The sequence below is a fragment of the Hyperolius riggenbachi genome, chromosome 3, assembly GCF_040937935.1.
Source record: "Hyperolius riggenbachi isolate aHypRig1 chromosome 3, aHypRig1.pri, whole genome shotgun sequence".
NCBI lineage: Eukaryota > Metazoa > Chordata > Amphibia > Anura > Hyperoliidae > Hyperolius > Hyperolius riggenbachi.
In genome coordinates, this window is record NC_090648.1 from 383794430 (window position 1) to 383819713 (window position 25284).

General features: G+C 45.0%; 1 long non-coding RNA gene across 1 annotated transcript in view; it reads right to left on the reverse strand.

Moving 5' to 3' along the window:
- LOC137564059 (uncharacterized) overlaps positions 1-25284 on the reverse strand; it is a 237307-nt gene that overhangs the window by 42281 nt on the left and 169742 nt on the right. The window lies entirely within an intron of this gene.

Consider the following 25284-nt stretch of genomic DNA (forward strand, 5'->3'; position numbering starts at 1 on the left):
GAGATTGATGTAAACTTGTTTTGGCCAAGCATTACAAATGGGCTCTCCCTAGAATTTTTAAGCTAGTGTAAATACCGGGTACTCCAGCCTCACCTAGTAGGTGAGACTTATTTGTAAATGTGTGTGGTTTCCTGCAAATCATGTACTGTTGGCGGGCCTTGAGGACAGGGTTGGGGAACTCATTGTGGTGTAAAACACATTATAGAACATACTAGAAACTCTTACTATTTGGGGAGCCCTTGCACCAGAAAAACAACATAAACCCTCTGGAGTCTTACATGGTTCATACACTATCTATATGCAATATAAGAGTTATGGAATGGACAGGGATAGAAGTATAGACAGAGACAGAGTGTATCCTGATATTAAGAATGACACAAAGGAAACACTGGATCCTGACACAGTTCCTTGCCTGTGAACTCTTCCATCTGCTCCTGTATTATTTATCATCCTCCCACTGTATTAAGCCTTTGCTGCCAATTGCCTCTCCACAGCCCCTGGCCTCCTCTTCTTCTTTCCAACTTCTAAAAATATGTATTTCCCAGGAGTCATTTTCAGCCAAATGCCCAGACAGAGCTGTGTAGCTTTTTCTAAGGTCACGAAAAGGCCATTAATGTGTCGGAACAAAGTTTGACAAAAGACAATGGGCCTGATTTACTCAGGTTCTTCTGGGCTAGGGAACATTGGAATACATAAGTTATCCAGCAGCCCTGTCCTCTGGTTAGAGGTGAAAGTTTTTAGATCTAATCTAGGTCATGTCAGAATATAGTGAGGGCTGATGAAAGGTTAGAAACAGGTAGCAGCTTTTCTGGGCATACATATATTCAAAACCAGATAGAAAAAATGCAACTATGATCACCAACACTAGAAATAAAAACTAGAAATTAGAAATTAAAGTAAAGCCATGTTAGGTCTTGGAAGATTCATTACGTAAGGTGCATACACACCATTACTGTCACCTGTAGGGATTTGGACTCAATCCCACTGACGACAGTTCAAGGTCAAGTGCTCATTACCCGACTGTGGGAATGGGTGGGGTGAGGATGGCAGAGGTGTCAATCAGGCATCATATAGACATTTGTACACCTACTAGATTCTCAGACAAGATAGTCCTGAATCGCCACCTTAGACAAGTGTCATATAGCATGTATACCTAGGTTTACACTAGTGGTCCAAATCAGGACATAAACTGTGCTAAGTTTGTAATCTCAATTGTAAGCCATCCCCGTCTGTTTGACAAGTTAAGACTAGAGATTGTGAGTGACAGGCTACTAATTCTGGCTTGCTTACACACTTCATGTTAACTGTATGCAACTTGAAGCTGGGTTAGTTGAATGCACTTCCCATGACCTTTTCATGCAGTTGTCATAAAAATATATTTTTCCCCCATTGATTTCAATGGTATTTGGATTTATAAACCAAGTGGAATACCGCTACACTCTTAAGGCAGTATATGACTAAGGATAGCCAATCCTAGTGAATATAAAAAATACAGTAGATCCACACGATGCCGAAATAAAAATGGATATATCCAATCACAGTACCATAGAAACACATGGATGACATATTTTGGATTACACTAGTCCTTAGTTTGGATTTAGTCGTGAACATTTTGACCTGTTTGTCTGAACACCGTCCCCTTCCTATGCTGCAAGGTATGTAGCACTTGCTGCTAACTTCTAGCCAGCTTAGTACCCATAGTAGAGCATGGATGCCATCTTGCAGAGTAGCTTCGTAGTTTACCCTCCTCTGTTCATTACTGCAGCCAGGTGGGGTGCTATTTATGTATGACTCCCAATGCATGTCACGTGACATGCAGGAACCCCTGGGAGCAGTAAGTAAATATCAGCACAGTGTCCATGCTGCATTGATGAGGAGGGCAGAGGGTTCTAGACCTTGCCTGCCACTGGAGCAGTTAAAATACTGTGGTCTGCTGAGTTTCTCTGTCTGCTGCACCTCTCTGTATAATGTGGGGTCTCAGGAAAAGTAAAGAGGGGTTGTGATACTGTGCACATTTGTATTAGGGAATGCAGTAGCGTACCTAGGGCATTTGACACCCAGAGCTGGGTATTAAAAGAAAACCCCCGCCCCCCAAAAAAGAAAAGGACTGAGTGTGGCATTCTAAGCGCACCACAGCAAGTCATGCCAGGTATAGTTTCCCCAGTATAGGTAGCATAGTTGGCCTTATAAAGTTGGCCTAGTACAGGTAGTAAACTTGCCCCTAGTATAGGTAGCTAGTATAGTTGCCCCCAGTGTAGGTAGTATAGTTGCCCCAGTATGGCTAGTATAGTTGCCCCAGTGTAGGTAGTATAGTTGCCCCAGTACAGCTAGTATGGTTGCCCCCAGTGCAGGTAGTATAGTTGCCCCAGTATAGCTAGTATAGTTGCCCCTGTATAACTAGCATAGTTGCCCCCAGTGTAAATAACATAGCTGCCCCATTATAGTTGTATAGTTGCCTCAGTTTAGCTAGTATAGTTGCCCCCAGTATAGGTAGCATAGTTGGCCCAGTAGGGGGGAAGCTTGGAAGGAGGGGCAGTGGGGAGGGGGGCCAGACTCCCCCCACCTCACCTGGGTCCCCTCCTTCTGGCGCTCCCCCTCCAGATATGTGGAGGCAGGCACGAGCAGCGAGCGAGGAATTACTCATCTGTTTCCTGCAATCCAGGCACTGGCACGCAGCGTCATCATCACGTGCCTCTGGTCTCCGCCTTCTCCACCACTCACTGTGCTTCCTGATTAGCGGAAGCACAGTGAGCGGCTGAGAAGGCGGAGACCAGTGATACATGACAATGATGCTGCATGCCTGCGCTTGGTACGCAGGAAGTAGTTGAGCAATTCCTCGCCCGCCACTCCTGTCTGCCACCGCAAATCTGGAGGGGGAAGCGCCAGAAGGAGGGGACCCTGGTGAGGACCCTCCCTGCCCCTGTCCCCGCTGCCCCTCCTTCAGCACTGCTTTCCCCTCTTGCTCATGGCCTCTGTGGGAGGCCTTGGCGACACCCCCCTCCTGTCTGTCACCTGGTGGCCAACGCCCCCTGGCACCCAATGGCAGTAACCCCCCCTGAGGGCATATATGGGAGGTTATATTATTCTTACTATAATATGTATATTGCATCAATATTGTGAGAAACCGTGGAGAAGCCGCCGTGCAGACTGGCATCAGGGCGGCGGATTCCGCGTCCAGCGCGGCTGTTTGCACGCAGCAGCGTGTGGCTGGTGTGGCTGAGCCTACTAGTGCACACAGTTTGAGAAATACGCGCGCGCGCTGAGAGGCAGAACCTTTATGGCAAATGAGGAAGGATCAGCTGACCAGGCTGGTCAGCTGATCTCGGTGCGAACGGTGATTGGTTGATCAGCGGTGGGTGGCGCTGCTGAGCCTCTCGTATATATTCTTGCTGCTTGCCAGTCTCAGGTTGTCTGCCGTTGCGAACACTTACGTGGAAGCACTCAGACCTTAGTCAGATCTTACAGTGTGTTTGAACCAGGAGGACCTGGGAAATCACACTGAGCCAGATTACTTCTGTTATCATTCTGTTATACTTCAGACTAGTTCCAGGGTGTCGAGACCACGGACCTCACACCCAAGATTAGGGACTTTGTGTTATCATTCTGTTATACTTCAGACTAGTTCCAGGGTGTCGAGACCACGGACCTCACACCCCAGATTAGGGACTTTGTGTTATCATCTTGTTATACTTCAGACTAGTTCCAGGGTGTCGAGACCACGGACCTCACACCCAAGACTAGGGATATTGCTTACCATCATATTATACTCCAGACTAGTTCCAAGGTGTAGAGACCACGGACCTCACACCCAAGACTAGACATTGTTTGATATCTGTTATGACCTACTGGTTTTCTGACTATCCCTCTGCTTTCTGATTCGGTACCTTCGCACATCTGATTATCTGTTGCCAAACCCTGCCTGCCTGTGGATACCGAATCAGCCTTCTGTCTTTGTACTTTGTCTGTCCGTGTGTTGCCGACCTGGCTTGCCCGACCTCTAAAGCTATCTCTCTCCTGTAAGAGATAGTCTCCAGACCAGCTAGTGACATCCATCTTCAGGTGTTACTCACTCGCTGGCCCTTCCTATCTTCAGCCTGAGACCCCACCCCTTGGAAGGGCTCAGGCTGCTGGAAGGTTCTCGTGCTTCTCAAAAGAGCAGTATTGCCCATACTGCCAAGGACCACCTGCTCATTAGGTGGTTTACTCGAAGTTATTACTGTTGCACCAAACACTCTCTATATATACCAGAGGTTAGCGATATATCTGTATTATTGGTGATTCTGCAGATCATCCATAATCAGGTATATATCTGTATTCTTGGTGATACTGCAGATCACCAATAATCAGATTCTCTCTGTGTGCTGACACGTCGGTACAAATATCTTCTGCAGCACCGTACTTGCTTTACAAAATTGACAATAGTAGGGAGCATAGATACATGAGTATTTCAATACACAGTACAATGAGAACTTCCAGCAACCCAAGTACAAATGCACACAACACATTGTCATTAGCATAAAGTTGATACTGCAAACCAAAAGTGCGCATTAATTGTCCCAGACCATCTTTTAGATTGTATGCTTGCAAAAGGCAGGGCACTCAACCTTTTGTTGGAATTTGTTATAAATCATGCTATTTTTGTCACTGTAATTGCCAATTCTGTATTTGTACCAATCTTGCATTGGTACATAATCTATTGATTCTGTCAAATATTTATACCAAGACTCTCACCGGTGGTTTTAGGTGGTACAGTTGCCTTCTGATGGCATAAAAGGTTCTGCAGGCTTTTTCTTTAATTCATTGCCTCTACTGCTGGCTTGCAGCTTCCTGACTGGTTGACCTCCAGCCCCAGGTTGGTGTTACTGTTGATGGTGGTCACCAGTGCTGAAATATCTAATGTAAATGGGGAGACGGAGGTTTTATTTAGGTTCTTCCTGTTGAACACCATCACTTTTGATTTCTTTGGATTGATGGACAGTGCCCATGTGGTGCAGAAACATTCTAGTACTGCCCGTATAAGCATTGTGCGCTCTATTGACTTTTATTATTGGGAATGAAGGATATAACTTTTCAGAAAGGAATTCTTCACTGTAAAAGTGGTTAAGATGTCGAATATACTACCCCAGGCAGTTGTTACAGCACTTCTATAGGTTCAGTTAAAATGGGCTTGGATACTTTCCTCTGGTTGAACTCGATGGACGTATGTCTTTTTTCAACCCAAGTAACTAACTATGTAACTATGCAGCTTTCCTCTGCACACTTTGATCCAGGCATGGAGACAGTACCTGGCCTTGTACCTTTTCTTTTCTATGGGCTGGGGAGCAGTGAAGCTCAGCCCAGGAGATTGAACTTGATGGGTGCATGTCTTTTTTCAACCTAACTATGCCTGTGTGATAGCTGACATTGAAGGCGAAGTGAAGTCACCTAGCGGGCATTACTCATCTGCGCCTTTTTCCACTTATTGGGATATGGAGGAAGCTCTTGGTGTGTGAAATTAATGGCAGACACCGCTCTATTATAGTTCACCGTTACTTTAACGCTGACATTTCGGAAAGCCCGAGAGGCAGCTTCACCTATTTACAAACTGTGTTTTATCTCCTCTCCATAAATCCGCTCGCTGGATGTCCATTAACTTTGTATGAGTCGCCGCCATTAATTCCTTACAGAGTGACATTCTGATGGAAGACGAACAGATGGAATCGCGGGATTGTTCCAGCAAATTTATCATAAAAAATGCATCGGACACCTGTGTAATTTGCCTAATCATTTTCCTAATAAGCTCCCACCATTAATTATACACGATTTCCACAATGCAATCAAGATTAAAGTAAATCTGATGACTTAATACCCTTCAAAATAATTGCTTCACCCAACACTGGCCTCCCGCGCTGCTCTGACAGTTAATTAGGGAGAGGCTGCGCCCTGTAGCAGGTTGCTGGGGCTGAGCTGGGGGGGCTGCAGCTTTGGGGCTCCAGTGGAGGATCTAAACTCATAAAAGGGAAAATATAATAGGAGCCCCTAGCTCACATCCAACTCCATGGTAAACAGATGTGAGCCGAGAGAGGCTCGGCTTTGGCTGCTCTTTCTGCTAAGATGCAGATGGAGGTTGCTGATGCTGCTGTCTTGTAGTGAGTCCCAGCTGTCACATCATTCACTACCGTGTGTGTCCACCAATGTGTCTGCTAAACCAGATTCACATTCTATTACACAGATGAATCTTGTGAAAGTTGTATGCACAGTAACCTACCCATAAGTTGTTTGTCAAGTCAAAGGCTTCGGCTGAATAGGGAGAACTCACTTCTTACATCTTACATCACTATGAGTGAAATTAACAAACTATAACATGTAAATAATGGAAAAAGTGCTATCTGTGGCTGTGAATCTCTTCTTTTCGTCTACTGCACGTATGTACCCTGTGATCACATATACAGTGTAAAGAGAGTGTGATGTCACCCACCGTAATTTATAGTGAGCCTCTGCAGTAAACAAAGATCTAACTATTTATCACATATTGCATGAGCGTGATGAGCATGAGGGGAGTGGTTTTTCTGCTAAAATGATTGCATGTCCCCTAATGTTTCCAATGTCTGCATAACCCACATACACACCTGCCACACTGCCACACACAAACATATACACAAACACCCTACTGGCACACACTTACGTAAAATATTTTAGCCACTTATTTAGGAAAGGGTTCTTTACAGTAAGAGTGATTAAGATGTGGAATGCATTGCCACAGGAAGTAGTTATGGCAAATTCTATACCTGCATTTAAAGGGGGCTTAGATGCTTTCCTTGCGTTGAAAGTCATCCATGGCTACAATTACTAGGTAATGCCCAGTGATGTTGATTCAGGGATTTTATCTGATTGCCATCTGGAGTCAGGAAGGAATTTTTTCCGTTTTGGGGCTAATCGGACCATGCCTTGTAAAGGTTTTTCGCCTTCCTCTGGATCAACAGGGATATGTGAGGGAGCAGGCTGGTGTTGTACTTTGTTTTCTGGTTTAACTCGATGGATGTATGTCTTTTTTTCAACCCAAATAACTGTGTAACTATGTAACTATGTAGACAGACACACACCTGGAACACACTCTCTCTCACACACTCACTCACACCTCACACCTCTTTTGGAGGATCAGTCCTTCTTTTGGAAACAAATTCCTTTGCCCATTTATCCTGTTTTAATTACCCTCTGTTAGCCTTAAAGGGACACTTAAGCCAGAAAAAAATGAGCCCCCTGCAGGAGTCCTGTGCCCTCACAGCCACTTACTAATCCTCTGGTCCCCCGCTGCCAGCTAGTTTCATTTTTGCTGACAGGCCCGTCAGGACAGGCCACGCGTAGCTTTTTCTGCATTCCCGACTGTAATTAGCGCTATTGCGGGTCGCAACACGTACAAAAATACGCGTTGACGCATTTCGAACGCGTATTTTTGTACGCGTTGCGGCCCGCAATAGCGCTAATTACAGTCTGGAATGCAGAAAAAGCTACGCGTGGCCTGTCCTGACGGGCCTATCGGCAAATACGAAACTAGCTGGCAGCGGGGGACCAGAGGATTAGTGAGTGGCTGCGAGGGCACAGGACTGCTGCAGGGGGCTAGTAGAAGCCCCAGGTGAGTAAAACTCATTTTTTTTTTCTGGCTTAAGGTTCATTTTAAGTACAGATCAATATAAATGAATGTAAAGGCCCGTATCCACTAAGCGTTTTTTTGGGTGATTTTTCCAACTACCATAGATTTTTTTGACCAATGAACAATTGTTTCCACATTCTAACCATGTGGGTACAGGTGAAAGATTATGCGGATGATGCATAGCGGGATGCGGTGGTAACGACCGTAGCATCACGGCGGATCAGATCTTTAAGCTCCCCAATGACTCCTGCACAAAGTACGACAATCACTTGAACTGTTCTGCAACCACTATGTTCTGATATGATCCACGCTAAGGTTGCCGTAATCAGTAGCACAAAGCAGGATACGCTGCTTTACAGCCATGTTTTTTATATGCAGCTGATCTCAAGCCACCATTTTGTCCCTATATGACACAGGCTATGCAGCCAGTGATCACCAGCAAACAAATAAGGCATTATAATCATGTAATATATACATGAACAATCACCAGTCATTATCAGTTAATTTTGTTAATAAACAAATTGCATGATTTCCATGTGCCACTCAGTAATAACAGTCTGTCTTCCAGAACATGGTTCCCGCCAATACTTGGAATCCATCAAAATCAAGGTGAAACACCAATGAAGAAGCAATAGGTGAGGTGCCCACCTGGGGATCTACTGTTGCTCTAGGAGTAATGAACCCCACTACAATATATGTGTTTTGAATAAATAAAACATTCCCTGCTGGTTTTGGTGGTTTGCAATATTGTACATTTAGTGCGTATTTGCGTGTGTGTGTGTGGGGGGGGTGCGGGGCGGGGCGGGGGGTTAGATTGCATCCCAGGGTTAAATTTGCACCGGGGCCCATGGCTCTGTACAGGGATGTTTTATAGTCTGTCTTTCACCACAGGCAACAAGAAGTCCTGTGTTACCCCCTGCCACCCCCCCCCCAAAAAAAAAAGGTGGATGCACAATATAGGGAGTCCCCGAGATACAAACATCCCAAGGATCCTTTGGCATTTCTATGCAAACCCCATTCCTGCACTCCCCCAGCTTAGTGTGTAAATCCAGAGTATAACACAGCAGAAGCTGTGCTCTTACCTCTCTTCGAGAGTCCAGTGCTGTGCTTTCACCCGTCTGCTCACCGCTTGGCCTAGTGTCCGGCATCTTCTACCACATATGGCATGATTATACATGACATGAGGAGAGTGAGGTGCCAGCAATAGAGGGAGCAGGAGATAGACAGGATAGTCACACAGGCACAACGCTGGATTCCGGCAGGAATTGAGAGCACAGCTTCTTCTGCGATTTATTCTGCATTTGCACACTTGGCTGGGGGAGTACAGGAGGGGAACGGGGACAGATAGTGGCACAAGGGGACAGAAGGAGGCACAGGGGGACATAGGAAGGCATAAAGGAGGACAGAAGGCAGCACAGTGGAACAGAGGGATGCATGGGTGGTAGAGGTAGCACAAGGGAAATAGGAGGCACAGGGGGACAGAAAGTCACCAAAAGGGGCAGAAAGAGTCGCAAAGAGGGGCACAAACAGGAACAGAATGAGGCACAACGGGGGGCAGGATGAGACGCAGGGAGACAGAGGGAGGCACAAAGGGGGGCAGAAGGATCCAAGTAACTCCCTGTGTTGGCCAGTATCATCTTGTGTTCCTCTTGACATATATATACACTGCTCAATCAGTAGTTTGTACAGCCCCCACTTGCTTCTATGCTTACCTCAAAATGCCAGGCATGCTCCTGATGAGATGACTGATTGTGTCCTGGAGAATCTCCTTCCAGATCTGGACCAGGGCCTCACTGAGTTTCTGGACTGTCTGAGGTGCGGTGACGGGAAATTTGCTGGTAGTGGAGGATGTTTGGGCGGAAGTTAAGGTTAGCCATGAGGGGTGAGTGGTTTAGGTTAGCCGTGCGGGGTGGTTAAGGTTTGGTGTGGGGCAGTGGATAAGGTTAGGCATGGGGGGGGGGGGGTGCTTAAGGATAGGCATGGGGAAACGTTTTTACGGTTAGGCATAGGATAGTGGGAGGGTTCAGTGTGAGAATATGGTTATGTTTAGCTATAGTAAAATATCGGTATGTGTTACTGATATTTTACTATCGTCATTTTCACCGTAACAGTAAATTTACTGATATTCTATTATCGGGTTTTCTGGGCACCCTTTTTGCATGTACTCCTGTTCTGATGTGCAACCAGGGGACAGTAAATAGAAGGAGACATAGGCCCTTATGCAATTCACTTTACCTCCTAAGTTTTCTCCTAGGAGATAATTTTTCATCTTCTGTTTAAAATAACTTCTTAGTAATCTGCACTTGAAAAAGTACTAAATTAGGTGAAAAGGTCCTGTCAAATGAATTTTGAGTACCGGTATTTTCTTGTTTGCTTGATAAGGTTTGAGAATATCACCTAGGAGAAAACTTAGGAGAAAAAATGAATTGCATTTGGCCCAGAATGTCCTAGAGGTGTTCTATTGGATTTTGGCCAGGAGAATATAAGGGCTAATCAATGGTATAAATTCCTTCATCCTCTATAAACTGCCTGCATACTCTTGTGACATAATGCCAGGCATTGTCATGCACAGGAGAAACCCAGGATGCACTGCACCACCATAGGGTCTGACAATTTGCCCAAGGCAATGAAGATGTCATTGTCTAGTAGTCCAAATATATGTTACCAGTATTCTGCTACAGATTGAAACGGTTCTTTTGTGATCAGCTGTATGTCTGATGATACCCTTCTTTAAACCTACCCTATTCCCTAACTGTAACGCTCCTACCAAATCTCCTAAAAATGCCCATTAACGGTACAATTTTTCCCGCAGATTCGATCTTTTGACGCAATTTGAACGATCAAAGGTAATCGGACGGTAGTTATGGATTGTCTGCATTACTGCAATGATTTAAAAAGGTTTTACATTCCAATTCAATCATAAAATACAATTAGATCAATATTTTTTTTTTGTCCTATCGACCAAAAATTGTTTCACATCGATTTGTGCCACACATGGTGTATAAAAATTGGGTCAAAAGATCAAATCTGAAGGAAAAATTGTACCGTTAATAGGCACCTTAACACTAATCTTCCTACCAATATGCCTAACAGTAACCCTCCTACTGCTATGTCTAACATTAAACTTCTTACCAAACCTGTGGCAGCTTACTGATCACTCACCACCATTTGCTGAACACTCACTGAAGCCAGCTCTGCATACTGATCACTTGTCGCCACTTGCCGAACAGTTGCCGAAGCCAACGCTACTTACTGATCACTAGTTACCACTTACCAAACACTTGCCGAAGCCAGTGCCTTTTACCGATTACTCACCACTGCTTGCTGAACAGTTGGCAAAACTGGACACCGCCTAATGGTCACTAATTGCCACTTGCAAAACAGTTGCTGAAGCTGACACTGCTTACTGGTCACTAGCTGCAACTTGCAGAGCAGTTGATGAAGCCAACGCCATTTACTGATCATAGTCACCGCTTACTGAACACTTGCCAAAGCTGGTGCCTCCTCCCTATCACTTACGACCGCTTGCCGAACAATTGTCAAAGCCGGACACCGCTTATGGTGCAGAACAGTTGCTCAAGCCAGCGCCACTTACTGATCACAAGTCACAGCTTATTTAACACTTGATGAAGCCAGTGTCTCCAACCGATCACTCACTGCCTCTTGCCAAACAGTTGCCAAAGCCATCACTAAACAGTGACTGAAGTAGCTGCCACTTACCCTGCCCATCACTATCCACCACTTGCCATACAGTTGGCAAAGCCTGCACCACTTGCCAAACCTTGCACCAAACATAAGCACTCCCGCGCCCCAACTTAATATTGCAGTTTATGGTTCTGTAGTAGTGTGCATATAGCCATCATGCCAATATGAACCGCTTTGCCTTATGGATATACCTCCCCAGGCCATCTCTGACCCACCACCAAACCGGCCATGCTGAACAATGTTACAGGTAGTCCTTATCGAAGCCTCTGAACTGATGAATTTTGTGTCCCCGTCCGTCTGTCCCAGTTAGCTGCTAAGAGGAGCATATCATCACTAATCAGCTGGAAGGGACTTTTCCAGCCTCAGTTTCCTCCCAGTAGGGATGGTCAATGAGATGCACATAATTCTGAATTGATTCAGAAATGTAATTATGCCCATCTTTTATGCAAATAGCCCATTTCCAAGTTGCATTCATTTGCATAAAATTTGAGTAATTCTGCATTGGCTTTGGGATTATTTGTACCTCCCAGTGATCTTCAGCTCCAATCTCTGGTAGCAGCTGTTCCTCCCTCTTGTTGCATCCTTGCTTCATCCGAAGTGTTCAGTCTATAGGTAGTAGCTACCACGGCCCAAAAAAGAAGATACTTTATAGTTTGGGACAACTTTAGTCTCTCAAAGTCTGCTTCACTTCAAGAACAAAACAAATGCGAGCAGTAATGAGGATGCCATTTGTATACTGACTGCACTTGCTAGGGGTAAAAAGAATGGGAGTGGCCCAGGAGGATGGGGGGGGGGCTTACAGGTAGCTGGAGGAAGCCCCAGGTAAGTAAAAATGCTTGTCTTTCTGTTATCTCAGGTTTCCTTTAAGGTTCAGCATTAGGAAGAGGGTTTTTCCCAAGGGGAGAAGCTAAGGTTAGACATAGAGAAGTGGGGTGGTTAGAAGAGGGGTTGGAAGTAGTGGGGAGACGTAGGGTGGTTAGAATTAGGAAAAAGACATGGAGACAAATAGTGAAACCGTGGACGAAAACATCATCACAGATGAAGCTACAAGTGAACCCAAATTGCAAAGCCAAAATAAAACAAAGGGAGAGAACAGAGTTGGAAGTTAGGTATGGATGAAGAAGAGACTGAAAGATGAGACTAAAGAGAGGGATTAAAAGGGAGATAAAGAAAGAGGCATTTGGAACTGTAATTAAGATGGAATAGAGAGAAAAGCAAAAAGGCTGGAATTTGGGGGGGGGGGTGAATATGAGGGAAATGGAGAAGATAGTTGGGAATATGGAGAGAGAAAGGGTGAGATACAGGGAGTAGATATGAAGATAGAGGAAAAGAGATTTGAGGGTATAAGTGGAAGATCAGGGGAAGGGTGCCCCAAACTGTAGGTAGCACCCCTACATTTTGCCCTAGAACTGTGAAGCCCCGATGGCCCAACCAGCATCCATCACACATTTTCTGCAAACTATGAGAAATGAGACGCACAATGTTCAGCAGGACTTTGATGTTCCATTACAGAAGATTAGAAGAAGTGAATCTTTATCACTGGTCTTTCATCTCGGTGCTGTGATAATGTAAGGTGCAATTATATCATTATCATAATCACTTTCCTGTGTTCCTCCTATAATATACGATGAAAAGAATGGAGCTTTTTTCTTCTGCAGATTCTTTCATTGTGTGATTAGCCTTCAACCATTAATTGTCATTAGTAGATGCTTCTTCTGCTATTCTGGGTAAGCTCAATTCCCCCACCTCACTGGAGGTCTGGGGGATGGGCAAAGGATCCATTCTATACAATATCCATAATTCAAAGTCTTGTACAGGGAATTTTTACAGCTCCCCATATATGGATATGCATTTTCTTTCCTGACAGGCTAATGCACGATTGGTTCTGGGGAGCTGTAGGGGTGGGAAGGGGTATAGGGGGTCTGGAGAGATTTTGTTTTCATTTGTAACTTGCAGCATATGCCTGTTCATCAGGCAGGCACTGTTTTACACTCATTTACAACTTCATATTTCATCTTAAAGGGAACCTGAGCAAAGAGGCAATACAGATTGTCTGGCTGGCCTGCTGACCCTCGCTCTAAAGGCCCCTCCTCCCGCCCTTACCACCACCACCACCACCACCACCACCACCACCACCACCAGAGACAATTTAAAGGGAACCTAAGGTGAGAGTGATATGGTGATATAGTGGCTGCCTGGCTGCTCCACCCCCTCCCCCCCATCCTGTGTCTCTAATCATTTTAGCCTTTGTAAATTGTATAAAATACTATTATGTAACAATTTATTACAATTAGATAAAGTAAGTAATAGCAAGAATAAATGAGTCAATAGACAATATTTTATATAGGTATGTACCTACAGTCACTCTCACATTCAGGCATGCCACAACCATACCACCTCCACTCATTGCAGTGAAAAAATGGATTTGGAGGGTACTGAAAAAGTGAGCAAAATGGTATGCAGTGAAAAAATGGACTTGGAGGGTCTTGAAAAAGTGTGCAAAATGGGTAAGGGAGATGTACCTCCTGAAATGCATCAGAATCAGTGTGACATCACCACTGTTAAAGAGGGACAATGGATCCACCAGCGGTGCAGGGCCAGAGCTACCCAAGTTGTCCCTCCCCATCTTAACTGTTGCTCCCCAGGGATTCTGAAGAGTCTGATAAGTTGGAAGGTGATTGGGGAGGGTCAGCAGCCAGCTCAGGGGCCCAGGACGGACGTTTGGCTGCAACAAAGGGCCTCTAATAACGCTTTTTGGTCGGGGGTGTCTGTTAGGGGGCCCCCAGGCTAATTTTGCCCTAGGGCACAATTGTTACTTAAAACGGCCCTGCAGCGGTGTACAGCTCTTCATACCTAAGCAACCGTGGGACTCTCATTAAGTCTCCACCCACCTTCCAACTACCACCGCCAGCAACAAGCATGTAGATCAGGTGCTCTAACTCAAGTCTGACTGGACTAGTCACATGCTTGTTTCAGGATTGTGACTCAGACACTGATTCCTGAAAATTAACAGGACTGCCAGGCAGCTGCATTGTTTAACAGTAAATAAATATGTATGTCAGCCTCCAAATCTTTCTCACCTTGGGTTCCCATTAAGGGGAGTGGGGAGACTGGATCACTGGAGATGGTGGAAATCTAGCACATCTACTGCATTCTCTCTTATGGTGAGAATCCAGCACCTCTGCTGCATTAGTTTCTGCTTATTATAAGGGGAGAAGAAGAGGGCTCCATGCAAAAAGGGAGTCTGGAAAAAAGGGTGCAGGATATAGCCGAAATGATAAGTTTTTATGTAAAACAATATTTGTCGTTTCTATGTTATAAACGAAAATCAAGTGCTAAATATGTTGAATTAATGCTAATGAAATGGCAAAGTACCGTCTTATATGAAGAAACGATTTTTATACTGGTAATAAGCAAAGTAATACAATTGTAGTTATTACAGGTTTTTTTTTACTGCAATTATACCTAACTGTACTCTCACACAGAACTCTCCCTATACCTATCCCTAACCCCTAGACCCCCCTGGTGGTGCCTAACCCTAACCACCCCCATGGTGGTGCCTAACCCTAACCACCCCCCTGGTGGTGCCTAAACCTAACCATCCCCATTGCACAAACACTCTTACACACATAGAAACAATAATATATTTCATACTGTAAAATACTTCACTACAAATAACATGAATAGAATAATTTATATATTTTAATACAGCCTTACAATTACGTAAACATTTATAATATTATAAATAGTAAAAGTTATATATTTGTTATAGAATAAATAGCTTTATAATCACGTACGCATTAAAAAATATTATAAATAGAAAAGGTTATATATTTATAATTGAATAGCCTTACAATCACGTACACATTAAAAATCTTAAAATAACGGTAATATTAAAAGCAATATATTAGCAAGATAATAAATCTGAAAACTATAATTTACACATAATAATTCTGAAAACAAGGTTAATACAAAAAAACAATATATTTGTAATACAATAAGCTTGAAAATGATATTTAAGCATTATACTTATGAAAACGAAAATGTACTTATTACACTCATGAAAGCGACATTTGAAAATGATAAAATAAGTTAAACTGAAAGTAAAAACAAATTTGTAAACGATATGTGTAATGAACCTTATTCTGTAAACAAAAACTTTTGTTAACACGATCCCTGCAACCGTTATTTCTCGGGCGCCGAAATTTACTCTCTGGAGCCCAATAGCCGATATTTTGCATTGCAGTCTATGAGTGCGCCCTTTTTGTCCACTAGCCATATGCGTCCTTCTTTCCTGCTTCTGCAGAAGAGGAGGTCCCAGGAGAGGGAGGGAGGGAAGGAAGAAGTCTGCCCCCCCTCCCTACCACCATGGATAATGCTTAAGTGGGGTGGGGAGAAGTTGGGGATGTAAATTGTATTGGGGGGGGGGGGGGGCAAACACACATCTTATGGGAAGGGAGGGAATGAAGGCTACCTAACATTTCTATATGGGGGACCACAAAGCAATTAAATGTTAACTATTACTTCTATCTGCGAGGGGGATTGGGGCACAAAACAAGAGGCTACCTATTACTGCTATCTGTGAGGGGTTGCATTTACTCATTTACTGCAACCGTCTAATGGTCTTTACTGTGTTATGATTGCAACCTCATTTCATCTGGTTGCATTCATAAACCAGACCGCAGCTCTACTCAGGAGATCACACAACTCTGATATCACATCCACCTCCATAAAGGACCATGCAAAGTACAGTATTGTAAATGTTACAATTTTTAGGTGATCCTTTAAGGAGGTGGGTGAGCCCCCCCTCCCCCACATAGCAGTAAAAGTGTTAAGCATTGTCTCTGGTGGCAGGCAGGGGGACCCGACTTCTTCCCTCCCTCTCCTAAGACCCCCTCTTTTTCTCCACTAATATTAGGCAGAGTCGTGCAGGAGACATGCTGGATTTTCACCAATTCCAGTCTGCCAAGCCCCGACCGTTCTCCACTTTCTGCCTCCTGTTTTCTACCTGCTTCTGCTGCATGTCCTGGATGGCAGAAAGCAAGTGACCGCAGTGAAGGATGGTGGGGACTTAGGACACAGCGCTGGAGATGGTAAGGTTGAAAAGCATTCCCACTGTGCCTAGTCTCTGCTGGTAGGGGAGGAAAGGGGGGGGGGAGCCTAGGATGATGGAGGAATGATGTTGTGGTCCCCCTCCCCGCATCTCTTCCTGAATTGCAGCCAGAGATTAGAGCCGTGATCCCTTCTAGGCTAAATATCTTTCTAGGCAAGTTTGTAAAAAATTCAGAAAAAAAAACAAAAACAGTTTCATTGGGGTTTCTTCCAGCCTGAGCAGTTTCACGGCTAAATTGCACTCAGGGTGAGGGTGTAAAAATTGTGCCCCCCAGTTAGATATGCAAGGTGCACCTGGTATAGCCCCCAGTATAGGTTTGCTTGGTGGGTGCCTCCAATATAGGTAGCCAGTATAGTTGCACCCAGTGTAGGTTAGCTAGGTAGTTGCCTCCAATATAGGTAGCCAGTATAGTTGCCAACAGTATAGGTGAGATAGGTAGGTGTCCACTGTCCGCAGTATAGATTAGATAGGTAGGAGCCCGCAGTATATATTAGATAGGTAGGAGCCTACTAGTAGAAAAGACTGTCTCTCAGCCTAAACTGCTATAAATTTATACCAGGGAGTCAACCAGCACACACCCGGATCCACCAAAGGTGTAGTGATGCAAGAAAAGATGACTGGGTCTCCACCTGGATTTCAAGCAATTATTGCTGTGTTTATTGTACCATAGTTCACAAAGACAAACAACGTTTTAGCCGGCAGGCCTTTATCAAGTTTAGAGAGGTAGGAGCCCCCAGTATAGGTTAGATAGGTAGGTACCCCCAGTATAGGTTAGATAGGTAGGTGCCTCCAGTATAGGTTAGATAGGTAGGTGCCTGTAATATAGGTTAGATAGGTAGGTGACCCCCCCATAGATGATGGAGGGGGAGCCGCGGCCACACTGAAACTCAGCCGCTGGAGGGGAGCTTAGATAAAACACACAAAAAGAGATCGAGAGCCCGATATGGTGTAGTATGTCAGGAAATTAGGAGAAAACGGTAATCGATAATAAATATACTCACAAAATTGGGTTACCGCACAGGCAACCACTGAAACGGCAGGTGGGGAGAATTATAACCTGACCCCACTCAGGTATTAAAATGTCGCTCTCTGTAGACAGGGAAAAAGGATGGGGATACACCCCTCCACCCAGGGTGGACTCAATCAATGTAATCGTCAAACAGCAGAGGCGCCAAAAAGTGTAAAAGAATTCCTTTTAAAAGCGTTTAAAAGAAGGGAGGGATATGGGTGGATTCACCTCCCTTAAGTACAGACCAGCCAATGAGCCGTAAACAGACAACAGTATAATTTATTGGGGTTTCTCCAGGCAATGCAACGCATTTAATTATGTCCAATATTTAAATTATATAACATGTATTATGTCTATGCTGTGGAGTGTCCTCTGGTTTAGTCCCACTGTTTGTTTTGTCCCCTTGTCTTTTCCCCAGTTTTTCTCCATTTTGATTGCCTGATGAAGCGGGAGCTTTGCCCGTGAAACGCGTTGCATTGCCTGGAGAATCCCCAATAAATTATACTGTTGTCTGTTTACGGCTCATTGGCTGGTCTGTACTTAAGGGAGGTGAATCCACCCATATCCCTCCCTTCTTTTAAACGCTTTTAAAAGGAATTCTTTTACACTTTTTGGCGCCTCTGCTGTTTGACGATTACATTGCTGGAGGGGAGCCTGACTTCCCCCCTTCCTCTCCCCGGGGCACCCCTCCGTGCTTCCTCCTCTTTGCAGAGTTAGCGCAGGAGAGCCTGTAGTAACTCACCTCCCTGTTCATTCCAATCGCTGCTGCTTACTTGCTGATAAAAAGGAAGTAGAGCGTGTATCAGCGGCTATACAGACAGAGATTAGCAGGAAGCGAGCGGCGGCAATTGGGACAAGCAGGGAGGTGAGTCACTAAAACAGGCTTGCCTGCGCTAACTCTGCATAGAGGGGGGAGCACGAAGGGAAGCTCCGGGGAGAGGAAGAGGGGGAAAAGTCGGGCTCCCCTCCAACGGCTGAGTCCCTGTAAGGCTATGGCTCCCCCCTCCATCATGGCGCCCCCCTCTCTCAGCACTCAGGGCAACGGCACGCCTTGCACGCCCCTAGAAACGGGCTGCTTCCAGCCCATAGAAGTCTGTTACGTCACACAGTGCAGTTCTGCTCTGAGCCAGGCCTCCACTCTCCTCTCCATAAGATTGCGAGCTGCAGCTCGGTCGCGATCTTCTGCGCGGATACACTTCTCGTGATCATGTTCCCATCCCTGGGAGCACTCTGCGTATGCTCAGTTCCAGTGCTGCTTGGATACCATTTTTCACTATCTGGAACTAATTCGGATCCGGATACCCCTCTATCCGATCTAGGTCGGATATCTGGATCAAAACATTTCCAATCCGAATCGGATATCCGACCCCAGTATCCGACGGATTCGGATATCCGGATGGAAAACTGGAAGTGGTTGTTCACTGGGGGCGTGCCTAGAGGGTCTCCCTCTGCTTCATAAGCCTTCGTTTGTCACTTGCATCTTGTCTGCTGTTGCGAATACTTCGTGTTAGCACTCAGACCCTTAGATAGTTCCGGTGTGCTTTGATCTGGGAGGAAACCTGGGATTTCACACAAGATAGTAATTGTTGATTATCTTTAGCATTATCTTACTGTATTATTTGTATATGACTCTGGCTTGCTCTGACTACTCTCTTGCTAAGTGATTCTGTACCTCTGCACATCTGATCTCGTTGCCTACCCTGCCTGATTATATCTTCCTGACTCTGTCTTCCGATTTTGTACTGCATCTCTCTGTCTGTTGCCGAACCCGATCTGTCTGACTACTCTACTCTCACCAGAGGGCCCTTGTCTCTGGTGAGAGGCTTTCACTGATAGTACCCACCAGCTCCTCTGGTGAGGTACAACTCTATCAGTATTACTGTTGCACCAATCACCATCAGTATTACTATTGCACCTAACACCATCAGTATTTGTTGTCACATCAGTTTCTGATATACCAGCATTATAGGTGATTCTGCAGATCACCTCATAATCAGGTATATTTCTGCATTATAGGTGATACTGCAGATCACCTAATAATCAGAATTCTGACGATTGCTGACACAAATCGTTACAGAACAGCAGACCAAAATGTCTACGGACTCGCTGGGTAAACAGGTTGAGGCCTTGATCATAGCGGTGAATGATTTAACCACAGTGGTCAATACCCAACAGACTCAGATCACCCAGCTGTCTGGGGTGGTCTGCACCCTCCAGACTGCCACTGTTCCAGTGCCTTCCCCTTCAGTTGTAGAACCCAGAATGCCTATGCCGGCAAAATTTTCAGGGCATACATCTGATTTTCAGAATTTCAGAAACTGCTGTTTGTCATACTTTGAGATGAGACCTATTTCATCAGGGACAGAAAGTCAGAGAATCACCCTCATTAAAACTCTGTTATCAGGGGATTCACAGACATGGGCTTACAGTCTCCCTACGGGTCATGAAGCTTTGACATCAGTTCAGGAATTTTTCAAATCAATGGCTATCATATATGATGACCCAGATATTGCAATCACTGCTGAAAGGAAACTTAAAACTCTCAGGCAAGGGCAGAACACCGCTGAGACCTATGCGGCAGAATTTAGATGATGGGCCGTGTCAGCTAGGTGGGGACAATTTGCCTTGTTAGACTGTTTCTTATCCGGGTTATCTGATCCCATTACAGATGTAATGTTAAGCCATCCTGAACCTAAGACTGTAGATGATGCGATCTCACTTGTTGCAAGAATAGATCGCCGTATCCGTTATCAAAGACAAGCACGTGGTAAACACTCTGTGAAGTCTAGTCCTGTCTCTTATCCCATTCCTTCTCCGCCTCAGGTTGAATGAATCGGACATTCTAAATTGTCAGAGGTCGAGAAAAATCGGAGACGGTTAGAGGGACTCTGTCTATATTGTGCAGAAAAAGGCCATATAGTACAGAACTGTCCTAAGAAGGTGGAAAACTCTGCCGCCTAGGTATAGCTAGAGGTACTACCCTAGGTGAGCCAGTATTACCTCTACTTGATAATCAGTTACTACTCCTTTGTTCTATTTCCTGGGAGAATCGAGTCCAGTCTACTCAGCCATTTGTAGACTCGGGTTCAGCCGCTAATTTTATTGATTACGATTTTGTTAAGAAATTGCGGATTCCTCTGATTCCCCTAGACAGACAGATTGTTCTCACTGCAGTGGACGATTCTCCTCTTCAAGGGAGCCGTCCTCTGTCTCAGACCCCGAATCTGGTATGTCATGTGGGGGTCTTACATAGAGAACAAATACAATTTTTTGTACTTAAAAATGCCACTTCTACTGTGATTTTAGGGATGCCGTGGCTGCAAAAGCATTCTCCTCAGATAGATTGGAGTACCGGCCAGATGCTTAGTTGGTCCTTCTGTCATCAGCATTGTATGGAGAAAATTGCTATTTGCACCACCAAAATTCAAGTAGAAGGATTACCTGCACAATATGCAGAATTTGCTGATGTCTTTTGTCCTAAGTCAGCTAATAAACTTCCTCCACACAGGAGTTTTGACTGCCCCATTAAGTTACGGTCTGGTTGTATACCCCCTAGAGGGCACCTGTATAATCTGTCTGCTCCTGAAAAACTCGCTATGCAGAATTATATTAAGGAAAACCTTGCTAAAGGGTTTATCCGTCACTCTAGGTCTCCGGCTGGAGCAGGGTTCTTCTTCGACGGTGGGCTTCGGCCTTGCATAGATTATCGAGAATTGAATAAAATTACCATCAAAAATCGTCATCCTCTCCCGTTAATTGACGACTTGTTCTCTCAGGTTACTGATGCAGGTGTCTTCTCTAAACTTGATTTAAGAGGGGCATATAACCTGGTATGCATAAGAGAGGGTGACGAATGGAAGACAGCGTACCTGGTTATGCCCTTCGGGCTGTGTTACGCTCCAGCCGTGTTCCAAGAATTCGTCAATTAGATTTTCTGAGAGGTCGATTTGTATTGGTATATCTGGGGTATATTTTTGCATTATAGGTGATACTGCAGATCACCTAATAATCAGAATTCTGACGATTGCTGACACAAATCGTTACACACAGCTATTGTGTTCAGATAATTGCTATGGCACCTAGTGTTGGTACCACGGCACAGGTAAAACATTAAAAAAGGAAAGGTTCCAGAAAGCGGTTGTACTGCCGCACTTGGGGCCTCCCCACAACTTGGACAGCACAGACACCTCAAAAACATGACACAGCTATTGTGTTCAGAGAATTGCTATGGCACCTAGTGTTGGTACCACGGCACAGGTAAAACATTAAAAAAAAGAGAGGTTCCAGGAAGTGGTCGTACTGCCGCAGTTGGGGTCTCCCCACAACTTGGACAGCACAGACACCTCCAAAAAAATGACACAGCTATTGTGTTTACAGAGTTCACCATGGCACTTAGTGTGTTGTATCGCGGCTGTAACAAAAATTTGAACCTGGTTTAATGAAGATGGAGTTTGGAGGTTGTGTTGGTAAAGGGTGGTGAAGCAGGCATAGTGATTCACACTCAGCCACTTTATTTCCCCCCTCTTGTCAACAACAGGGGCCAGGAACTCACCAAACACCTAAGCCTGGTTCATTTTTTAAAAAGTCAGTCTGTCCACAGTGACCACGCCGCACTGAAGCACCTTTCTGACAGAACGCTGGAAAGCGGGCAGGACAGCACTTCCAGGGCGTACTGCGCCAGCTCGCTCCAGATATCCAGGTGCTTGACCCAGTACTCCAAGGGGTCCACAGGGGTGTTGGTGTCAAGCCCGCTGTAGGACCCCATGTAGTCGGCCACCATCCGGGTTAGGCGCTGGTTCTGGCTTTGAGAGCCGGATGCAAATAGTGTACAGAAGGTATTTAAGTGTAAAAACGCTGTGTTTATCACTCAGATAATGCACTTGCTTCAGCCAAACACACTGGACTTGTCTCTCAGTGGCAGTCACAAAGCAAGGACGAGATTCTCATCATGGCCCCCTGCTTATATACAGGAGGGACTGGCCAAGGTTCCCCTCTGTGATTGGTTGTTTGGGCTTAGGCTGGGAGCCCTCTGATTGGCTGAATGACGTCATGGACGTTATCTCCATGGTAACAATACCCGGATCCGGATATCCGCATGATATCCGCGGATATCCGGGCATGCGACCAAATATCTGCGGTTTGCATTCCGGATTTGGGCCCAGGTATCCGGAATCCGAAAATGTATATATACACGCACACACACACATATACACCCTTACACATATTTACACAGCCACACGCACGCACGCACGCACACACACACACACATATATATACACATACATACACACACACATATATATGTATATATATATATATATATATATATATATGCACACACACACATATATATACAGTAGCTTGCAAAAGTATTCGGCCCCCTTGAAGTTTTTCACATTTTGTCATATTACTGCCACAAACATGAATCAATTTTATTGGAATTCCACATGAAAGACCAATACAAAGTGGTGTACACGTGAGAAGCGGAACGAAAATCATACATGATTCCAAACATCTTTTTACAAATAAATAACTGCAAAGTGGTGTGTGCATAATTATTCGGCCCCCTTTGATCTGAGTGCAGTCAGTTGCCTATAGACATTGCCTGATGAGTGCTGTCACGGACGGTTGCGGGGCCGCAGACGCGTCCTGGAACCGCCCGTGAAGAAAAAGCAATCGCGCTCGATTCTCTGCATCAATTGCGATTCAGATCAATAGAATCTGGATTGGTTGTGTAGGGGCTACCTGTAGCACCTGGAGTTTCCCTTTCTCCCAGCTGTCACGGAACAGCCGGGAGGAACGTAGGCGAATCTGGAAGATTCACCGTCGGTTGCTCCGATTTCTTGGTCAGATCTGCTGGTCATTGCAGCGAACAGAACTGACATTCTTGGGGGTTTTATTCTTTTTTTTTTTTCTTTCCCTCCTTCCACCAAAAGGGCACTAGCCTGCTGCAGAGTGTCCCTGGCTTCAAGCTGTGCTGATGGCCCATCCATCAGATATAGTTGATAAGCACGATGGCAGAAGCAATCTAGTTGGGGGAAAAGTCAGACACTCTGTCTCCCTCCCAGCAGGGGAGCTGACACGTAGCTGGCTGCCCCCAAACTTCAAAGAGCCTTTGCCTGGGAATGACCTGCTGTAAATCCCAGAGGTATCTCATATTCCATAAACTGCTATATGTGTCATATTTTCTGTGTTGCCAGGCTGACAGACCCTCCAAACTAACAGCGCTTCTTTGCCCTATCTGGCGCTGGTTCTGAAGAAGTTTCAGAACATTCTGAGATAAAGACTGCCAGTTAGGCAGTTCAAAAGTGCCCTGATGATACCACAGGGGTCCCACCCCTCATGTTTGGTATCAGGCTCCTGGGTAAATCGAGACAGACCTGAAAATGTTAGTAAATCTGCCCTGACCTGTACGGTTCTGTGAGATAGAGCCCATATATGGTTAGATATGATTTCTGGTCCCCAGGACAAGGGGAGGACTCATCTCATATTCTAAGGGGATGTGTGGCCCCTGCCCTCACTCCCTCCTACTGGATCAGGGGCATAAGAATGGCAGAGGAGACAAACTCAGTGTCCATTACCCTGAAACATCATCTTGATCTCATCTGTGCCAGCTTGAGGATATGCTGGCATCCACCTGGTCTGAACTCTGAACTTTGATCTGAAACAAAGGACTTTACCAAGGACTTTATGATTCTTCCCACAAAAAGGACATATTTCCAGGAACTAAGTATTTTTTCTCCCTTTTTTCTCTTATTTTTCATACTGGCTATTACTGTTTTAATAATTGTTGATTTTAATAATTGTCTGTATATATTAATAATTTATATTGCCCGTGAATAAAAGACTTTACCAAAGTCATTCACTGTTCCGCTACCCTATTATTCAGCATACACAGGAACTGAGCTCAGACTTCTGAAGCGATGCTACTATTGTTGTTATTAGCCGGACAGAATAGAGTGTGTTAACCGTTTTTATTTGCAGGTCGAGAAATAACCAGTTAGTGAGTTCCTCTGTCTCAGAAAACAGAGGTGGTGGCAGTTATACCCTGAAATAGTGTGTAAAGTTGTAATTACCGTACCTCACAGGCTCCCTTCTGGTCGGGCTGCTGCCCAAATTCTATCTGTTTCTGCGCAAAGCTTGCATGGTCTGTGTGCTGAAACCGATTGGAAGGCAATTTGCGGTCTGACCACTAGGGCTCCTGTGACAAGTGCTAATGACTAAATAGAGTGCACCTGTGTGTAATCTAATGTCAGTACAAATACAGCTGCTCTGTGAGGGCCTCAGAGGTTGTCTAAGAGAATATTGGGAGTAACAACACCATGAAGTCCAAAGAACACACAAGACAGGTCAGGGATCAAGTTATTGAGAAATTTAAAGCAGGCTTAGGCTACAAAAAGATTTCCAAAGCCGTGAACATCCCACGGAGCACTGTTCAAGCGATCATTCAGAATTTAAAGGAGTATGGCACAACTGTAAACCTACCAAGACAAGGCCATCCACCTAAACCAGGCATGGGCAAACTTGGCCCTCCAGCTGTTAAGGAACTACAAGTTCCACAATGCATTTGCCTTTATGAGTCATGACAGTGGCTGTCAGACTCCTGCAATGCATTGTGGGAATTGTAGTTCCTTAACAGCTAGATGGCCAAGTTTGCCCATGCCTGACCTAAACTCACAGGCCGAACATAGTAACATAGTTATTTTGGTTGAAAAAAGACATACGTCCATCGAGTTCAACCAGTATAAAGTACAACACCAGCCTGCTCCCTCACATATCCCTGTTGATCCAGAGGAAGGCAAAAAAAACCTTACAAGGCATGGTCCA